This window comes from Sycon ciliatum, chromosome 2 (assembly GCF_964019385.1).
Source record: "Sycon ciliatum chromosome 2, ocSycCili1.1, whole genome shotgun sequence".
Taxonomy (NCBI): Eukaryota; Metazoa; Porifera; class Calcarea; order Leucosolenida; family Sycettidae; genus Sycon; species Sycon ciliatum.
The window spans coordinates 18,755,199-18,774,534 of record NC_088644.1 but is presented as its reverse complement, the minus strand read 5'-3'; the positions used below and the strand labels follow the sequence as shown (position 1 = coordinate 18,774,534).

Here is a 19,336-nt window from a genome sequence, read left to right as displayed (position 1 = left end):
ACCACTGTGAATTCCTACTATAGTCACACAACGGGTAGTGCACGACAGAAATGACACAGGTGTCAATGTCGACCTGCCCAGGGCTCCTGAACCCTGTAATTCATCTATCTCCAAGTTTGGGGCATTTTGCCCGTACATCCGGAGCTGGAACTCAAGCCAGCTACGGCAGGGTCAAATTTCCTGGGGCACTGCCTACGAGTGCAAGCGGCCTACTAGCAAACCAAAAATCTAAGCAATTCCAGCACCCACATACCAGCTGGGCCCATTTACCCACAGGTACATTGAAATGAACAGGTGTGCACAAATCGTCAAAAATCACCATTTCTCACCTTTCCGACTATTCACAGCTGCAACATGGACAGTGACCACTGTGAATTCCTGCAGTAGGCACACAACGGATAGTGCGCGACAGAAATGACACACATTGTCATAAACGACCTGCCCTTGGCTCCTGAACACTGAAAATCACATATCCCATATTTTAGGACATTTTGCCCATATATCCGGAGCTGGAACTCAAGCCAGTTACGGCAGGGTCAAATTTCCTGAGGCACTGCCTACGAGTGCAACCGGCCTACTAGCAAACCAAAAATTTAAGCAATTCCAGCACCCACATTGCAGCTGGGCCCATTTACCCACAGGTACATTGAAATGAACAGGTGTGCACAAATGGTCAAAATTTCACCATTTCTCACCTTTCCGACTATTACCAGCTGCAACATGGACAATGACCACTGTGAATTCCTGGAGTAGGCACACAACGGGTAGTGCGCGACAGAAATGACTAACGTTGTCATAAACAACCTGCCCCGGGCTCCTGAACCCTGAAAATCACATATCTCCTATCTTAGGACATTTTGCCCATACATCCAGAGCTGGAACTCAAGCCAGTTACGGCAGGGTCAAATTTCCTGGGGCACTGCCCACAAGTGCAAGCGGTCTACTAGCAAACCAAAAATCTAAGTAATTTTATCACCCACATTGCAGCTGGGCCCATTTACCCACAGGTACATTGAAATGAACAGGTGTGCACAAATCGTCAAAAATTCACCATTTCTCCCCTTTCCGACTATTCACAGCTGCAACATGGACAGTGACCACCGTGAATTCCTGTCATAGGAACACAACGGGTAGTCCACAACAGAAATGACACACATTCCCATAAACGACCTGCCGAGGGCTCCTGAACCCTGCAAATCACCTATCTCCAAATTTGTGACATTTTGCCCGTACATCCGGAGCTGGAACTCAAGCCAGTTACGGCAGGGTCAAATTTCCTGGGGCACTGCTTACGAGTGCAAGCGGCCTACTTGCAAACCAAACATCTAAGCAATTCCAGCACCCACATTGCAGCTGGGCCCATTTACTCACAGGTACATTGAAAAGAACAGTTGTGCACAAATGGTCAAAAATTCACCATTTCTCACCTTTCTGGCTATTCACAGCTGCAACATGAAACAGTGACCACCGTGAATTGCTGCAATAGGCACACAAAGGGTAGTGCTTACAAGAAATGACACACATCGTCATAAACGACCCGCCCAGGGCTGCTGAAAGCTGAAAATAACATACACCTAGTTTGGGGCATTTTGCCCGTACATCCGGAGCTGGAACTCAAGCCAGTTACGGCAAGGTCAAATTTCCTGGGGCATTGCCTACGAGTGCAAGCGGCCTACTTGCAAACCAAACATGTAAGCAATTCCAGCACCCACATTGCAGCTGGGCACATTTACCCACAGGTACATTGAAATGAACAGGTGTGCACAAATGGTCAAAAATTCACCATTTCTCACCTTTCCAACTATTCACAGCTGCAACATGGACAGTGACCACTGTGAATTCCTGCAATAGGCACACAAAGCGTAGTGAAACGACAGAAATGACACACATTGTCGTAAACGACCTGCCCAGGGCTCCTGAACCCTGTAATCCACCTATCTCCAAGTTTGGGGCATATTGCCCGTACATCCGCAGCTGGAACTCAAGCCAGTTACGGCAGGGTCAAATTTCCTTTGGCACTGCCTACGAGTGCAACCGGCCTACTAGCAAACCAAAAATCTAAGCAATTCCAGCACCCACATTGCAGCTGGGCACATTTACCCACAGGTACATTGAAATGAACAGGTGTGCACAAATGGTCAAAAATTCACCATTTCTCACCTTTCCGACTATTCACAGCTGCAACATGGACAGTGACCACTGTGAATTCCTGCAATACGCACACAAAGGGTAGTGCACGACAGCAATGACACAGGTGTCAATGTCGACCTGCCCAGGGCTGCTGAACCCTGAAAATTTCGGGCTTTTTGCCCGTACATTCGGACTTGGAACTCAGGCCAGTTACAGGAAGGTCAAATTTTCTGGGGCACTGCCTACGAGTACAAGCCGCCTACTAGCAAACCAAAAATCTAAACAATTCCTGCACCCATATTGCAGCTGGCCCTATTTCCCCACAGGTACATTGAAAAGAACAGGTGCACACAAATGGTCAAAAGTTCAACATTTCTCACCTTTCCGACTATTCCCAGCTGCAACATGGACAGTGACCGTCACGAATAGCTGCAATAGGTACACAAAGGGTAATGCACAACAGAAATGACACACATTGTCATAAACGACCTGCCCAGGGCTGCTGAACCCTGATAATATCCTATCTCCAAGTTTGGGGCTTTTTGCCCGTGCTTCCGGACTTGGGACTCAAGCCAGTTACAGCAGGGTCAAATATCCTGGGCAACTTCACACAAGTGCAAGCGGCTTACTAACATACCAAAAATCTAAGCAATTCTTGCACTCACATTGCAGCTGGGCTCATTTACACACACGTACATTGAAAGGAACAGTTGCGCACCAACAGTCAAAAATTCACCATTTCTCACCTTTCCGACTATTCACATGTGCAACACGGACAGTGAGCACCGTGAATTCCTGAAATAGCCACACAAAGGGTAGTGCACAACAGAAATGACACACATTGTTATAAATGACCTGCCCAGGGTGGCTTAAAACTGAAAATAACCTACCTCTAAGTTTGGTTTTTTTGCCCGTGCTTCCGCACTTGGAGCTCAAGGCAATCAAAGCAGGGTCAACCACCGTGAATTCTTGCAATTATGCTAACATGTCGGCCGGTGTTGAGGAAGGCCGTGGCGGACAGAAGTTGTGGCGAAGAGCCAAACAAATATGCAATCTTTCTAAGCCCGGCGCTCCGATTCCCGATCTGTGAAATGGACTTTGACGACTACACGTGGTGTAGAGAAGGCCGCCTTGCTAGCTCGCCTCTTCTCTCAATATTCTTCACCACCTTCTTAGCCAACACACTGCATACGGCTAGCCAATGTCACGGTTGCGGAGTCATTCGAATTTCAATAATTTTAGAAGTACAATTAGTGTTCTTTGGACCCTATCAAGCGAGAGAACTGCATCTCACCTCGAAATTTGGTGTGTTCCACCAAATTTGGACCCATTTGCCGTGAAATTGCCCGTCACGCCTCAAATGACGTGCGCAGCTAATAGAGAGGCTAAGCTGCACATGATTTTGAGGTGACGCAAAAGTTGAGCTCACAGTATTTGGCTCGAGCGTCGAAAAATGACGCGAATGACCTGCAGCTCACTTCGAAAATTGGAGTTTTATCCGTCCGACCAGTCAAAAATCTACGACTATCCGTCGATCAGTAAACCCATCATATCTCAGTCATTTCTTGACCAAATTCCACGGGGTCTATCGCCGTTAGAAAACACCATGCTATCGTCTCGAACAATCGCCGAAGAGCTACGACGCTCCCTTGCAACGAAATTGTCTGCCGAAAGTAAATTCACGGAAATTGCGATTTTTCTGCGCTCGGGAACATTTCAAAGTCAGATTTTTCTTTTTTTGCATGACAGTTACGTCACCAAGCACATGCTCATGACGTAAAACCAAAAAAGTGTTCCGTACACAAAAATTCAAAGTCCAGCGATGGAGGAGAGTGAAATGGCGAGACAATTTGGATTCTGCCCGCAGATCTGGCGCTGGGGCAAGTTTGGCAAGTGGCGGCGCTTGACTTGTGGCTTTATAGATGTTGAATGTGGGCTCTGTGCATTCGTCGCGGAAGGACCTTTCCAGAAAGCATAAGATCGTGGAATTCGGCCAATGGAGACTAAAGTTATGATAATTTGAAGGTAAAAATAATTATTAATATGTCGTGAAATTGCAATTTTGGCCTTCGCAGCGATTTTGTCGGACGGATAAGGGTTAAAGGGGAAGTTAAGGCTAAAATCAAAATTTCACCAGTTGTAGTCTTTGGGGTGCTGAGTCGAATGGTCTTGGTCCGAGGAAGCTGAGACGCTCCCTTCCTAATTTATTCACAATCGAACTTGCGCACTTCCACCGAAACTGGGTGACTGCGCCCTACTAGATGGGGATTTGTATGCAAAATTTCACTAAAAGCGCCATTTCGTTCTTATAAAAGCACGGATGACCGCGATTGGCCCATATGTTAGAGTCTTTTGGACGCTGAGTCGACTGGTTTTGGTCCGAGAATGCTGCAATGCAGTGTTCCTCCTTTATTCCCAATCGAACATGGTTGAACAAGAGGTCACGTGCTCCTGCGTACACCAGTCACCTGGTCGCCGTGCCAGCCTAGCACCTGCAGGGTACAACTTACAGCCTGTTTGGACCTTTTTTGGGTGCACTCCTGTCACTCTAGTTGAACTAGAGTTGAACCTTGGTGTGAGAGTTGTCATCATGTCATCTTTTTTAGCCAAATTTGACGTGAAATTGCCCGTTACATCGGAAACAACGGTTAAGATGCACGTTATTTACGATATGACGCGAAAGGTCAGCTCGCGTTATTTGGCACGCGCGTTGGAAAACAACACGAGTGTCCTGCAGCTCGCGTCGAAAATTGGAGTTTTACGCCAGATTTGACGTGAAATTGTGCGTCACGTCAGACATGATGCGAAAGTTCAGCTCGCGTTATTTGGCACGAGCGTCGAAAAACAACGAGAGTGACCTGCAGCTCAAGTCGAAATTTGGAGTTCTACGCCAAATTTGACGTGTAATAGCGCGTCACGTCGAAAATACCGTGCATCTTAGCCTCTCTATTATAGCTAATGCCTACTTTCGACGTGAGTGGTAGCTCTCTCGCGTTGTTTTCTAACGCGCGAGCCAAATATCGCGATAGGAACTTTCGCGTCACGTCGAAAATAGCGTGCAGCTTAACCTCTCTAGCGTGCCGAGTGTCTCAGCTTGCACTCACCGTACTGTCACTCCTTTACTTCTCCTGTCTCCTAATAACGGAGCTGTGAGCTTCAGCTGCGATTGAGAGAGGGATGGCGTCGCGTCGGTGACCATTCTGAGAGCAATGTGTAAACAACACCGAAAATCGCAAAGAAACAAAAATAATAATAATGGATATGTCTGGCGGGCCAAGTAAACGCTGCAGCAGATGCATCACACTCTACAAGAATTCCCATCAGCTTTCCTGGCAAACTGAATAAGCAGCTGGTGTTCGCAAGATGAGACGCTTTCACGGCTTACCCGAAAGAGAGAGAGAGACCAAGTCTTTGCGTTCGTCACTGAAGTAAAGACGAAAAGAGTTTCCTATCATCCTTGTGACCTTGCCATGTTCCGAAGAACCTGCTGCATGCACCGTTCTTGTACTGGCACAGTGGCTAACGACGTCATTGCCATTCCGTTACCAGGTTACCTCCGGATCAATCGGAGTGATGCCTACAGAGTACAGTAGCTGCTCACACTCACAGTCACACATGTCATTGTGTGGTTTCAGGTGCAGCGACTTGCGCGTAGAATCTACTACTGTACTTTTGCCTCTCCTGAAACCATGGAAACTGCCCCCAATCCCTCGGACCCGTCTGAAGGTGATGACGCTGCCATGGATGCGGCTGAGAAGAATGATAATTATTATGGATCGTGAGTTGTTTGAGGTTGTGACGGAAGACGCACTAAATTTTGCGGAAGCAGAGACGTTTGATAAGCCAAATCTGGCCATCATTGCTGATGTGCTATTATTGGAGACTGTGCTTATATTACGGAGGATTAGCAAGACGAAATTCGCGTTCGCGTTCACTCTCCAAGGAAAGTCGAACTCAGTGACGGAATTCGCGTTATGAGAAGGATTAGCAAACAGAATTCGCACATGCGCATGACGTTGACACGATGGACATTGTGTACAGACAGTACAGCGTGGTAAATTTATGACTGCCCTGACACGAATCCGCGATTCGTGTTCCGACTACTTTTCCGAACGAAAAATGCGAAAGTTCGCTATCCAGTTCGCGAACTGAAAAATGTTTGCGAACGCGAACGCGAATTTCGTCTTGCTAATCCTCCGTATTACAGATAATACGGTATGTAGGTTATTTGCACAGCACACAAAATAGCGATTCTAAGGATGCAACAAATTTCGTGATTTGGCCCAAATCTGCAATTTTCTGCCAATAATTCCGCAAGCTCCTGGCAAGTTCGGCACTTTTCGCCGCATTTTGTTGTTGTTTTCTGCCGCAATTTATTGCGCCCGTTTTCGAGAATTTGTCGGCAAATTCCCACAGGGATAGTGTATTGAGCAGGAGTGGTGGTTTGTGCCGGTTTACCGATTGCAAGGTTCGACGTGCTTCTCGTGTGCTTCGGATAGGCCCCGTGTAATATGCCGGCATTTTTTTTAGCATTTTCGGTACAATCCGCAAACCCAGCAATTTGGGCTGCTGATGCAGCATTTTGGGGGAAACGGAGCACTTGGCCGTTGTGTATCAAGATTGAGAGAAGAAAAACTTCCCAAACAAGAACGTCACTTCCGCATTCCGTGGGTTAGCTTCTTGTTGAGTAGTTTATGAATTGTTTCCCATGGCAACTCGAGCAAGCCTCTTAATTAAGTCTTATTGAGTATTTTCTGACTCCCTGGTTTTGACGGCGTGTGCTGAGGATTACAAAAAAGTGAGCATTTCCGAGCATTTTCGGCAAGGTATGGGAGCATTTTCGGCAAGGTTTACGAGAATTTCCCAAAAGCATTTTCGGCAAAGTTTCGGGCATATTACACCGGGGCCTAGCTTCGGACGGCAGTCCTCAGTCAGTCAAGTGTCGGCAGCGCGAGTTCCAACCTGAGGAGCAGCCATCTTTTTTTTCGGATATTACCGCCGACGTCGCAATATCCTAGTTTCGCAGGTGTGGCCGAGCAGTTTAGGAAGCCTAGCGTATGAGCTGCAAAGCGCGTGGCATGGTTTTTCTGTGAAAGCCGCCTTCCATTAATGCATTGTGCTGCTGTATTCCGTCCAGAGATCGAGATGCATGGATGTATCGAAGCTGTGGCGAGTTTTGATGAACTCGTCGACGTATCCATACTTGAGTCTTCAATAAACATAATTATATGTACGACTCATAACCGTATTGCATTAGTATTCCTTCTTCGAGAGCAGGTCACGACTGATTTTCGTTCCTTCGTGTGCTAGCGGACCCCTGCGTGGTTTGCGTTTTGATGAGCCAGCGATTGCGGCTCGGTCGATCGGGTCGAGGTGTGAAGATCTACGGACGTCTGTCCGAGCCGAATCTGCCGGCGCACTGCCTGCTGTTCGCGCAGTCTAGAATCTTCTGAGTAGATCTACGTCTAGTGCTACTAGTTTGAGTGTCCGTAGGCTAGGCTGCATCTAATGCTAGCAGACGAGCAATTACTTCCCAACCAGGTGATTGTCGTTGTCTGGTGGAATTCTCTAGCTCTGTACAGAAGTCACCGTGCCACGTGCTAACTACGTGTGAGTAGCTGATTGGCCCATTTCAAAGTTCACACCAGACCGCGATGTCCTTTTCCATGCATTAGCGAGTGCTTTACACGATGAAGCGGTTGTATTGTTACTGGTACAGTGGTAGACCACGCGGCTAGCACTGCTAGACTGCCACGGGCAAGGGCCGTTGGACGGCTTCCGAGAATCGTATGGTGTAAGGTCAAAGTAAGTTCACGCTCGAAGAATGCTAGCAGCTGCATCCGCTCGCCAGCGAGGCCGGGTTGAATCAACTTACTAACTAATATTACTTTTTCCTTGTAGATCAAGAACATGTTTCATTATTCGTTGTTGTTTGGAAGGAAGCACGTAATGTCCTTCTTCTCCGTTTGCTTTCTTTGAGGCTAACCCGAGACACTGTAAAGCCGGCCAGCATTTGATAGGTGTGTACAGAGCAAAGATAAGATGTAGTCGATAGGCTTATTTTTGAAGGATTCCGACTATCGTGTGCAGGTTTCTCAACTGGAGCGCCACGGGGAGCGAAGAAGGTAAATTTTGGCCTTCATCTCTTTCACCACGTGTTGTGTATTCCTCGCGAACCATCTTTGCGCTTTACAGGAACACTCCTGCCCGCATAACAACATGTGGCGTCTTCGTGTGGGTCCGCAGTAAATATAAAACACTGTCCTGTGATGATTCAGCCCTGTCTTCTGTTGTCTTTCTCTTTTTCTTTGCAGCCAAGGAGTGTATCAAGAGGCTTGATGCGCATGCGCGGTGCGACGGCGGCACACTTCTGGCTGCATCTTTTTACATTTCCCAAGAGGTAAGAATTTCCTTTGTTGACTATCATTCTTATGTCGTAAGGGGATTCTGGTGTCCTAGTTGACCACCTTATTGAATCGTGAATAGGATGCACCTCCACTTTCTCCTTCACTCTTGCCAACTAGCAGTTCAACAAGCACACGATTATCTACTAACAAGCGTTATTTCTGTTGTTTTGTAGGAAAACATGTTGCTGTGTACCGCTAGCTATTGCGGACACTGGGATTGCCCTGCGGGTGCGCCACTCATATCACCTTGTCGGTCACAAACACCTGCTACGCTGTCGTACCGTCCGGATGTTTTGCGGCCAGAACCTTTGGAACTCCAGGTATCCATCGCTGGAAGGGGTGCTCTCCTTTCGTTCAGGTACAGTACCCATGTTGGATCAGTTTTACTACAATGCCTTTGTCCGTGTTTTCACTGCTCCTTCCTAGCTGCATTTTGCATTTCTGGCATCGACGCCAAAATATAATTAATAGGATCTGGGCCATGAACCTGTAGTTTTTTATGAGTTTCCACTCAAACCTATCTATTTCCATTTGGGAAGACAGCACAGGATGTGCGCTCTTACAACTCACTTCGCACTGCTGGTATTGCCTCTCATAAAAAAAGAGATTTGTTCGATTATATCGTGGCGCTGTTTCAGAAACCTAGCGACGGTTTGTTGCTCCACCTTGGGACCTATCTGTCCATACAGCTTATGTAGGTCTTGTGTTGTGTGTGTGTGTGTGGGGGGGGGGTATGATTCCGCCTGCTATTGCTTGGTGTTTATGGTTCCGTATCTCCTGTCGTGGTCCTGGAAATCCGGTCGAATGACCAGGGCCGGCGCCCTCAGTGTGTACAGAACGTTGCATGCAGTGTATAATTATATTGTTCGTATGCGTACTCTCGGCTTCATGGCCAGCGTCCTGGGCCGCTTGACCTCCGACCAGATTTCCAGGTGCATGACAGTAGTTAGGATAATGACATAGATCAACCGAAATCAGGAGCCTGTAAAATGTGCTAAATGTTTGCTTTTTATCATTTTATGCTTTTCTTTATCTGCTTTTCATGAGTTTCCAATAATCGCTACTAAACTGACTAATTTCTAAACCTAATATCGAGAGTACCTATACTGTAATGTTGATGGATACTCCACTGAACAGTAATATCTTAATCTAAAAGCTAATTATTTTATAAACCAAGCTAATAAGTTTAAAATGCTGCTGATCTTCGGCAGAAATATAACCTGAACCTAAAACTACAATATACGCCAAACAGTGAAGTAAATGCTGCTGATTTCCAGCAGATAGATTCGCTGGAGCTGACCTAATCCATACTAAATTTAGTTGCTAAAACTGCTATTCGAACTAACCATACAGTGAAGTTAATAAGAACTATGGCTAAAATTCCAATCAGAACTAATTGATTAACATAGGAATACTCATAAGAAGGAGGGAAACTTGGTAACTGCATGAGCTGTATGGGCAATAACTCCATGGCAATAGAATTTTTCGCCATCTCCCGAGATGGTCGTGAATCCTGGCTTCAAAGCAACCAATAGTGCAATGAAATTCTGCCAATTCAATGTTCGCCATGATCCATTGTGGTTGCGACATCCTGTGCTATCTCTCTTGTGTACTTTCCCTGTGGTTCACGTACTTTTGTGGATGACCTATTAGTTGCAGATGTCCTTTTCAGCTGGATGAGTGTAATGCTTGTTTGGTATCACATAATCCTAATGTTCTGCATTTCTCTCTTTGTTCCCTTCCAATGACCACATGGGCATGGGAGAGTGTATTCCAGGATGCAGGACTGCAATAACATGCTCTCTCAATGGTGGCCGTGTTTGTGAGCCATCTGTCACTCAGTGTGCACAGGTAGGCAGCTTCGTGGTGTATATGTGTTAGACTCGGTAGGCAGTCGGGAGTCAGGTATGCAGTCTAAATCCTGAAACAGTCGGACGGTATGCCCCTACAGCATCTATAGATAGTGTACTTACTCCGTTAACAAAAACTTCGTGATGGAATTTTGAGGGGCTGATTTGGGCACAAACTGCCGTGAAATGAGTCGCAATCACTTTCTTGGCCTTACCTGGTATGCCATGACAAAGGTAGGATGCAAGGAAAGCGACCTTTCACAACAAGCCGAGCGGAATCGATGGTTGCGTTGTGGAAACATAGGTGATGACAGTCATGGCAAGCAAAACTGAAATACCACTTCTCCGAGGGGATATTGCGCTGCTTGGCCTCTCTACCACTTTAGCACTGAGTAAGTTGGAGAGTGATAGAGAGCGATAAAACGGAGCAGCGAACCCACATAATGAGCGAGTGAACAAAGAGCTGCTCCGATCGCACGGCTCAATGTAAATAATTCTGAACTCAAGTTCTTGTTCAACCTGCGCAAAGCCCAGATTCGAATGCTGATGACCATGCATTCTTTCAGAAGTCCGCAGTCCAATGCCAGTCTCTTGGCTAAAGAAAGTCGACTGGACTTTCTAGCCGCTGCCGTTCAGTGCTGGTATCCATTAGAGAAAATAGAATCAGTTTGGCTGTGCCTTTACTCCTCGTTTCGCGGAGTTCTGGAGAGCGAAGATGAAACCAGGGAGTCATAAAATATTTTTCACGGCTCCGTGGTGGAAACGAGTAATCGCCATCGTGGCGGATCATGCAGCTTGAAAGCCAACTTCAGGGCTAGTACTTGTACAGAAACACGTGGGCGCCATCTTGGTTCACGTGACATGTGTCAGACCATGCTGTGTACAGGGAATCTTGCCGTACTTCGCGTCGACTCTGGCCTGTTCAAATCCACGCAAGTGAGCCACAGTTCTCTCTAGCAGGCTGAGATTTTGCAGGCACCGAGTTCAGATGTGGGCAAAGGGATTCACCGAAGGATTTTTTGATTTTCGCAATTTAGACCTCAAATAACACCCTAAAACTCGGTAAACGTGTCCCACCTCTAGGATCGTTTTGGCGAAATTCGCTTCGGTGAAAGTATGGAGCATCTCCTACTGAAAATTTTGAGCCATCGATTGTCAAAATCGGCTCATGTGGAGCTCACTTGTGTCGTTTTGAAGGACGCCGCGCCACTCGCGACTTGCGCTGGTTCTTTCACAAACGGAAGACACCTTCCAGTCAGAACTGCAGACTGTGACAGTGCAGTGCGCACGGCAAGGAAAAGAAGGAGACGTGCATTTTCCATTTGTTGCACTGTGTCCTTTGCTTTGCAAAATCTTGAGCTAGAGAGAAGACTGACTTACAATCTGATTCATCTAGGCTTCAGCGTGATGCACGTATCCAGACCATAGGAAATATTGGGAAAGGAACCGGGAACCACGAGAATAATTTTTCTGGAGCGAATCCAATTATTACCATGGTTCCTTGTTCTTGAACACCGCGCTCCACATCGTCAATGTTCTGCGAGGTAAGGATTTCAGGACTACTGTCGGTTTGTTCGACCTCGGGGCGATCTGATCTACGTCCAGCTGGCCATGATACTGAGCCGAACTGGCCACTAGTTCGCTTCTTTCTCGACTCGGGATAATCAAGCCGGTCAGAGTGCGATTTCCTACCCTGGATGCGATCCATGGTGCGGACTGAAAATAGCTACTGAACACCTCCTTGTACAAGCAGTGACATACAAGACCGGTGGTGGATACAAACTGACAACAGGAAACCCTAACAGCACCCGCTCAGTCAAAGAAAGTCGAAGGGAAGCAGTTCGAACTAGTTCCAGCACCACCAAAAAATAAAACTATGATAAAAACTAGCACTTGCTCTTGTAGGTCAAAGACTGCACTGGCAAGTACACTTTTGCGCAGTCGCGATCTCGCGGCCCCGCATCACGTGCGGGTATATGACGTAGCGTGATTCAAGATGGCCTCTGACGTGTTTCCCGTTTTGTGATCCCAAATACCAGCCCTGAACTTACTTGAACGACGGCGACATCAAGGCCAGCGGAGTGTAATCAAAGAAGCCGAGGCAAGGCTGAAACGAGCTGAACAACGACTCGAGAGAGATGACGACTCGCGTACAGCAGATGACGACTCGCGTGCAGCAGATGACGACAGCGACGCAGGTCAAAAATGAATCGAGCGAAAGCGATGCAAACTGAACTCTCTGCTCATTTCGCCAACAGTTTCTCTTGTAAAGACGCTGTACATAGGCTCAATCACCTTCGTCCAGTGATTGGCAGTTGATACAAACTGTTCTTGACCTGTTCTAAGCATTTTCATATCCATCAAAATCCATCACGAAGTTTTTGTTAACGGAGGAAGTAGTTGTATTCCCGGTATGCAGTCACTGTCCTACCCAATATTGTAGACAGCAAGCTGTTTCAGCCATAAAGGCCCCATCAGTATAGATAGTGTTGTTGGATTCCCAGTATGCAGTCACTGTCCTACCCAATGTTGTAGACAGCAAGTTGTTTCTGCAATATAGGCTATCTTCTTTTTTTCATTGCTTTTGGTGCGTGTTTGTGGCCGTGACGCCGAGACCTCAGGTCGCCAGAGTCATCAATGCCCCACCATCACTGCTGCGTCTCGGTGCAGCGCCTGCTCATTAGTTGTCACGTTTATCCTAGTCTCTGTACCATTGTCTTTACTTATCCTTTTCGAGCTGGTTATGTGAACATAGTAAAAAAAGAAAATAGAAAAAAGCCCCATCAGTACAGCTATGAGCTTTAAAATTATTATTATTATAAGCACTATCACAATGTGAGCGGGGATGCCTACTTCACTTGTGCCATTCAGGATGATGATAAAGAGAAAGACAAACAGAAAGCTCAGAATCTTGAAGAACAATGCTGCAGAGAACAATAGCTGTGATCGATAGGATGCGCTACAGAAAGGTGAAAATTACTAGTTCATTGATATAATAGCTGGTGAGCCAAGACAGAAAAGGCTGGCGCACCCTGAAGGCAACTTGCTAGGACCAAACTGTTCAAACCACTCCACACCGATTATTCAGAAATGAGCTTTAAAAGCAGATTAAAATCAAATTTTTACCAGTTGTAGTCTTCGGGGTGCCAAGTCGAATGGTCTTGATCCGAGGAAGCTAAGACGCTCCCTTCCTCCTTTATTCCCACTCGAACTCACCACTTCCACCGAAACTGGGTTACTGCACCCTATTAGATGGGAATTTGTATGCATTTTCACTAACAACGCCATTTTGTTCTTATATAAACGTAGATGACCGCGATAGACTCATATGTTGTAGTCTTTTGGATGCCGAGTCGATTGGTTTTGGGTCCGAGAAGGCCGCAGTGCAGCGCTCGGCCCTCATTCCCAATCGAACATGATTGAATAATCCATGTGCTCATGCATATTTGTTGCACATTTTTGACTCAACAGTATTCTGCTTATAACCGTAAGTGTTGGAAAAAACGGATAACTTGTAAACGTTTGGTCCTCTTTTTTAATTTTGAAATCGTAACTGATGCAATACACTGGTACTACACCATTTTATAAACTTGTATTTGTACCAAAGGTCTAGCCCCACATGAATTTCTTTCCTTCCCCAGAGCTAGCTGGCCCCCAAACCCTGTCAAGTTCTACCAAAATATCTACTGACTAGGTGGTGGTAGTGGTGATGGTATCATTTCCATTAGCTTCAGTTCAGCGAGGGAAAGACTCCAACACAGCAAACTGTTGTCCTTGTGGCTACTTCCTCTGTTAACAAAAACTTTGTGATGGATTTTTGAGGGACTGGTTTGCGCACAAACTGCCATAAATTGAGTCGAAATCACTCTCTCAGCCTTAGCCATGAAAGAGATGCGATGCAAGGAAAGCGACCTTTCACAACAAGCCGAGCGGAATCGATGGTTACGCTGTGGCAACACAGGTGATGACAGCTATGGCACTGAGTTTGAGAGTGGTAGAGAGCGATAGAACGGAGCAGCAAGCCCACATAGTGAGCAAGTTCCGAGCTGCTCTGATCCCACAAACACAATGAAATGATTCTGAATTCAAGCTAAACCGTCACAGAGCCCAGATTTGAATGCTGATACCATGCATTCTTTAGAAGTCTGCAGTCCGACGCGAGTCTCGTGGCTGAGGAGAATTGAGGGGACTTGCAAGCCGCTGCCGTTCAGTGCTGGCAGGAGTATCCATCAGAGAAAATGGAATCAGTTTGGCTGTGCCTTTGCTCCTCGTTTTGTGTAGTTCTGGAGAGTGGATGTGAAACCAGGAAGTCGTAAAATATTTTGAGGACGCCCTGGTGGAAACGAGTTATCGCCACAGCGGCGAACCACGCAGCTTGAATGCCAGCTAACTAGAACGACGTCACCAAAGTTCAGCGACGTGTGATCAAAGAAGCTGAAGCAAGGCTGAAAAGAGCTGAACAAGAACTGCGAGAGCTGATGAGAGAGAGAGAGAGAGAGAGAGAGAGATGACGACTCACGTGCAGCAGATGACGACGGCGACGCAGGGTCAAAAATGAGTCAAGCGAAAGCAACGCAAACTGAACTCTCTGCTTCGCCAACAATTTCTCTTGTACAGACGCTGTACATAGGCTGAACTACCTTCGTCCAGTGATTTACAGTCGATACAAACTATTCTTCACCTGTTCTAATTGTTTTCGTATCCATCAAAATCCATCACGAAGTTTTTGTTAACGGAGGAAGTAGTTGAATCCTGAGACACAGTTAAAGGGGAAGTTAAGGCAAAAATTAAAATTTCACCAGTTGTAGTCTTCGGGGTGCTGAGTCGAATGGTCGTGGTCCGAGGAAGCTGAGACGTTCCCTTCCTACTTGAATCCCAATCGAACTCGCGTACTTCCACCGAAACTGGGTGACTGCGCCCTACTAGATGGGGATTTGTATGCAAAATGTCACTAAAAGCGCCATTTCGTTCTTATAAAAGCACGGATGACCGCGATTGGCCCATATGTTGTAGTCTTTTGGACGCTGAGTCGACTGGTTTTGGTCCGAAAAGGCTGCGATGCAGCGTTCCTCCTTTATTCCCAATCGAACATGGTTGAAGAAGCGGTCACGTGCTCCTGGGTGCCCAAATCACCTGGTCACCACGCCAGCAGGCGAGAACTTTCACACCAAGGTTCAACTCGAGTGACAGGATTGCACCCAAAAAAGGTCAAACAGGCTAGTAAGTTGTACCCTGCAGGCACGGTGACCAGCTGACTGGCGTACGCAGGAGCACGTGACCGCTTGTTCAACCATGTTCGATTGGGAATAAAGGAGGAACGCTGCATCACAGCCTTTTCGGACCAAAACCAATCGACTCAGCGTCCAAATGACTACAACATATGGGTCAATCGCGGTCATCCATGCTTTTATAAGAACGAAATGGCGCTTTTAGTGACATTTTGCATACAAATCCCCATCTAGTAGGGCGCAGTCACCCAGTTTCGGTGGAAGTGCGCGAGTTCGATTGGGATTCAAGTAGGAAGGGAGTGTCCCAGCTTCCTCGGACCACGACCATTCGACTCAGCACCCCGAAGACTACAACTGGTGAAATTTTGATTTTTGCCTTAACTTCCCCTTTAAAGCTGTCCAGCGCAGTCCATGATTGCTGGATCAAGCGAACAGTTAATCTTTCCAAAAATCCAACTGACAGAAACATGGACTGCATACAGGAAAGGTTTGCACTTTCTACAGGGAAAGTTCCGTAACTTCGGTGTCATAAAAAAATACTGCTAGGTCATGAGCTAGAATCCCTGCTGGACTTCAGCTGTTTATAGGACATCGATTGCCTGCTGATTCAACATATTTTTGAACAGAAATGTTGAATCAAGCGTGGATGTTATTGCACGAGAGATTCTCCTGTTGCTGTCCATCAACTCCTCATTTCCTCCTCTGGGGTTTCTCGTGCATTTGCGTTTTCACTCCAGCTATGGTCATCACCAGGTGGGTGCAGTAGACAGACGTGCAAAGATTTCCCATGGTTGGTCATTGATGATCGTCACTATGCGCAACTTCACTATAGCTGGATAGCAGTGATTCCAGTCAGATCATGCTCCTGACGGTACGTACATGTCTACTGTGCAGTTTTCTGCTGGTCTGATGGTTTTAGTGCTGGTGTTGGTAATTATGTCCAACAGCATTGCTAAGCCATTATTACTTCCTGCCCCCACAGATTGTCTGCATTCTACAGCTGTAGTCTTTTCATGTCTTTGGTGACCATAATTATAGGGTTCACGGCTTGCCACTAAAAGCACCCGTACGTGCGCCTCCACTTTGGATTATGAACGCTCGCTACAGGCCGCGACAGCGCCTATCAAATTAAAAAAAATATTGACTCGAAGTCTAGCCGGAGAGCGTACTTTTTGAATTTTTCCTTGGCTTCAGTGGCTTCACTTCACTCGGGCTTTGCATTTTTGCTTCGGTTTTTCTGACTGACCTGGACTTGATGATGGCGGCGGTGGCTGTCTTGGCGAAAGATCCAGTTCCTTCTGAGACACTCTGTCGTCTTTTCCTATCTACTGAGGTTCTGGCAAAGCGCAGCTGCATCGAACCTGACTAGATGTAGCTGCACGCATCCTTGCCCTGTACATCTCGATCTGTTGCTCTTCTTGCTGTTTGGCCGCTGATGCCAAGGAAGAAAATATTCTTCCTGTAAAGAGGCCGAAACTGAGCAAGGGAACGTCAAGATATGTAGGGTATATAAAGAAAAAGAAATGTCATGGTCGTTTCAGCAGCTCACGACAGCCAACACGCTCCATCGTGTCGGGATTGGAAGTATCCAGCACGGCTGTTCCGAGCGCTGCTCCTCTTGTTATTCTTCTTCTTCAGAAATTCTGCACACCTTGTCGGCCAAAGTACGTGCGCGCGTGCACGGAAAATAGATGCGCTGAGCCATTTTTTGTTCGATTTTGACAAATAATGGCTTGTTGTTTTGCTCTCGACCTTGGCTATCCTTCTACCGTTCAATATTTTATGGAAACGCAACGGCTCCCCCTGTTTTTTTTAGCCGAACTTAAGCCAAAGTTACTGGTAAACCCGGAACTCCTTTGAAAAAATACGAACGGTGAAGTCTTGGAACGTCTTTCGTGCGTGTGGATTCAAAAATTCAGGCAGTTTGAGCCAACCGTAATGAATCCCGTAGAGTTGAAAGTGAGTGATATTGATGGGAAAATGCGATTTGAGCACTGACCGATTGTGTGGTACAGTATATGCACGCACCTGTCACGTGCAAGATGTAGCCGGCGACGCTAGCATGCCAATCCGTGAACCCTAAATTATCAATGGGAAAGGGGAAGCCTAAAATCAAATTTTCACCAGTTGTAGTCTTCGGGGTGGTGAGTCGAATGGTCTTGGTCCGAGGAAGCTGAGACTCTCCATTCCTCCTTTATTCCCAATCAAACTCGCGCACTCCCACCGAAACTGGGTGACCGCGCCCTACTAGATGGGGATTTGTGTGCAAAATATCACGAAAAGCGCTATGTCGTTCTTATAAAAGCACGGATGACCGCGATTGGCCCATATGTTGTAGTCTTTTGGACGCTGAGTCGACTGGTTTTCGTCCGAGAATGCTGCGATGCAGATGCAGCGTTCATTGCAGCAGCGTTCCTCCTTTATTCCCAATCTAACATGGTTGAGCAAGCGGTCATGTGCTCCAGCGTACACCAGTCACCTGGTCACCGTGCCAGCCTAGCGCCTACAAGGTACAACTTACAGCCTTTTTGACCTTTTTAGGTGCACTCCTGTCACTGGAGTTGAACTCGAGTTGAACCTTAGTGTGAAAGTTGTCGCTTGCTGGCCCGTTGATCAGGTGACTTGGGCCTTGAGAGTTTGAATCCACTGGTTGTCATGCTAACTGTGCACCTGCTGTCGCGATACTCTGTTGCGCGTGATGTTCACTGTGATGCACATAGCATCCAAGCTGCGACTGCAATACTCATTCTGAATATAGTTTTCACGTGCTCCTAGCTGCCATTGGGAGTTGCACTTGGGTGTGGGGCAAGTCTGCAAAAACCCTTCCCCCTCCCATGGCTCTCCTATTCAAAGACCTTGAAATGCAACCCTGCTGTGTTTGCCAATACGCTTTTGGTCTACGCAGACTTTAGGTATAACATGTCTGATTCTTACGTGTCACCTTGTAGATTGTCTCTTGAGGCCCTCTGGAGTGCTCCACAGTCACCAGTGGTGTGTACTGTCCAATAGAAGAGTTGCTGGAATGGATTCTTGCTAAGTACTCCCACTCTTGTGTGCAGTACCCCATATACACCACCCCTGTCTACATCTCTTCTCCACTGTTCATTGCTCTACTTAGGACAGATCATGCAAGAAATATTTGTAGCAATGGTACCATCTTGGACTGCCAAAGGGGGAGAAGGTTGGACCTATCAGTCAATAATTCAGCTTACAACGATACAAAGGTCAAGGTTATTATGGCCTTGATAACAAGTCGAGGTAGGCCTACTTTGTGAACCCTGTAAGTCAATTCAATAGCAGTTATGGACTACATAATGGGAAATTTCAACCTTGCCATCATTTTTGTTTACACCTTCTCCCTATACTTGTGTGAGTTTTTTTGACGGGTGGTTTCTCTTAGCTGCCAGCCACGTAATGGATGGTTTCTTGTACGGTGTGTGTGTGGGAGGGGGGGGGGGGGGAGCTATGGTGAGCTACGTTCTGTGTTGTGTGTTGTGTGTTGTTATGTGTGTGTTATTCCAGGTCAACATGTCATGTGTCTACATCCTTCACCATCCTCTAAAAGGGAGCAATACATTGTGGCAATCTACGGTTGCGGCAGTGTTTTGCCAAAAAATGACAGGTGTTCCGTTCCATCCTGGGCTTGGAGGGATACTAGGCAGGGCAGGGGGGAAAAGGAGATCTGCTGGTGATTCCATGACAATTCCGGTTTCTGGTCTAA

The 19,336-nt window shown here is 46.8% G+C and overlaps 2 long non-coding RNA genes across 2 annotated transcripts; one reads left to right on the top strand and one right to left on the bottom strand.

Moving 5' to 3' along the window:
- Positions 1-2,509: 2,509 nt before the first annotated feature.
- On the bottom strand, positions 2,510-5,321 carry LOC135811004 (uncharacterized). The gene is made up of 3 exons (XR_010552483.1): positions 5,235-5,321; positions 2,877-2,925; positions 2,510-2,559 (listed from the first exon to the last, which is right to left on the bottom strand). It is a non-coding gene; the product is annotated as an uncharacterized LOC135811004 (long non-coding RNA).
- A 2,722-nt stretch (positions 5,322-8,043) lies between these two features.
- Positions 8,044-9,230, top strand: LOC135810783 (uncharacterized). The gene is made up of 3 exons (XR_010552389.1): positions 8,044-8,255; positions 8,445-8,530; positions 8,711-9,230. It is a non-coding gene; the product is annotated as an uncharacterized LOC135810783 (long non-coding RNA).
- Positions 9,231-19,336: the final 10,106 nt, after the last annotated feature.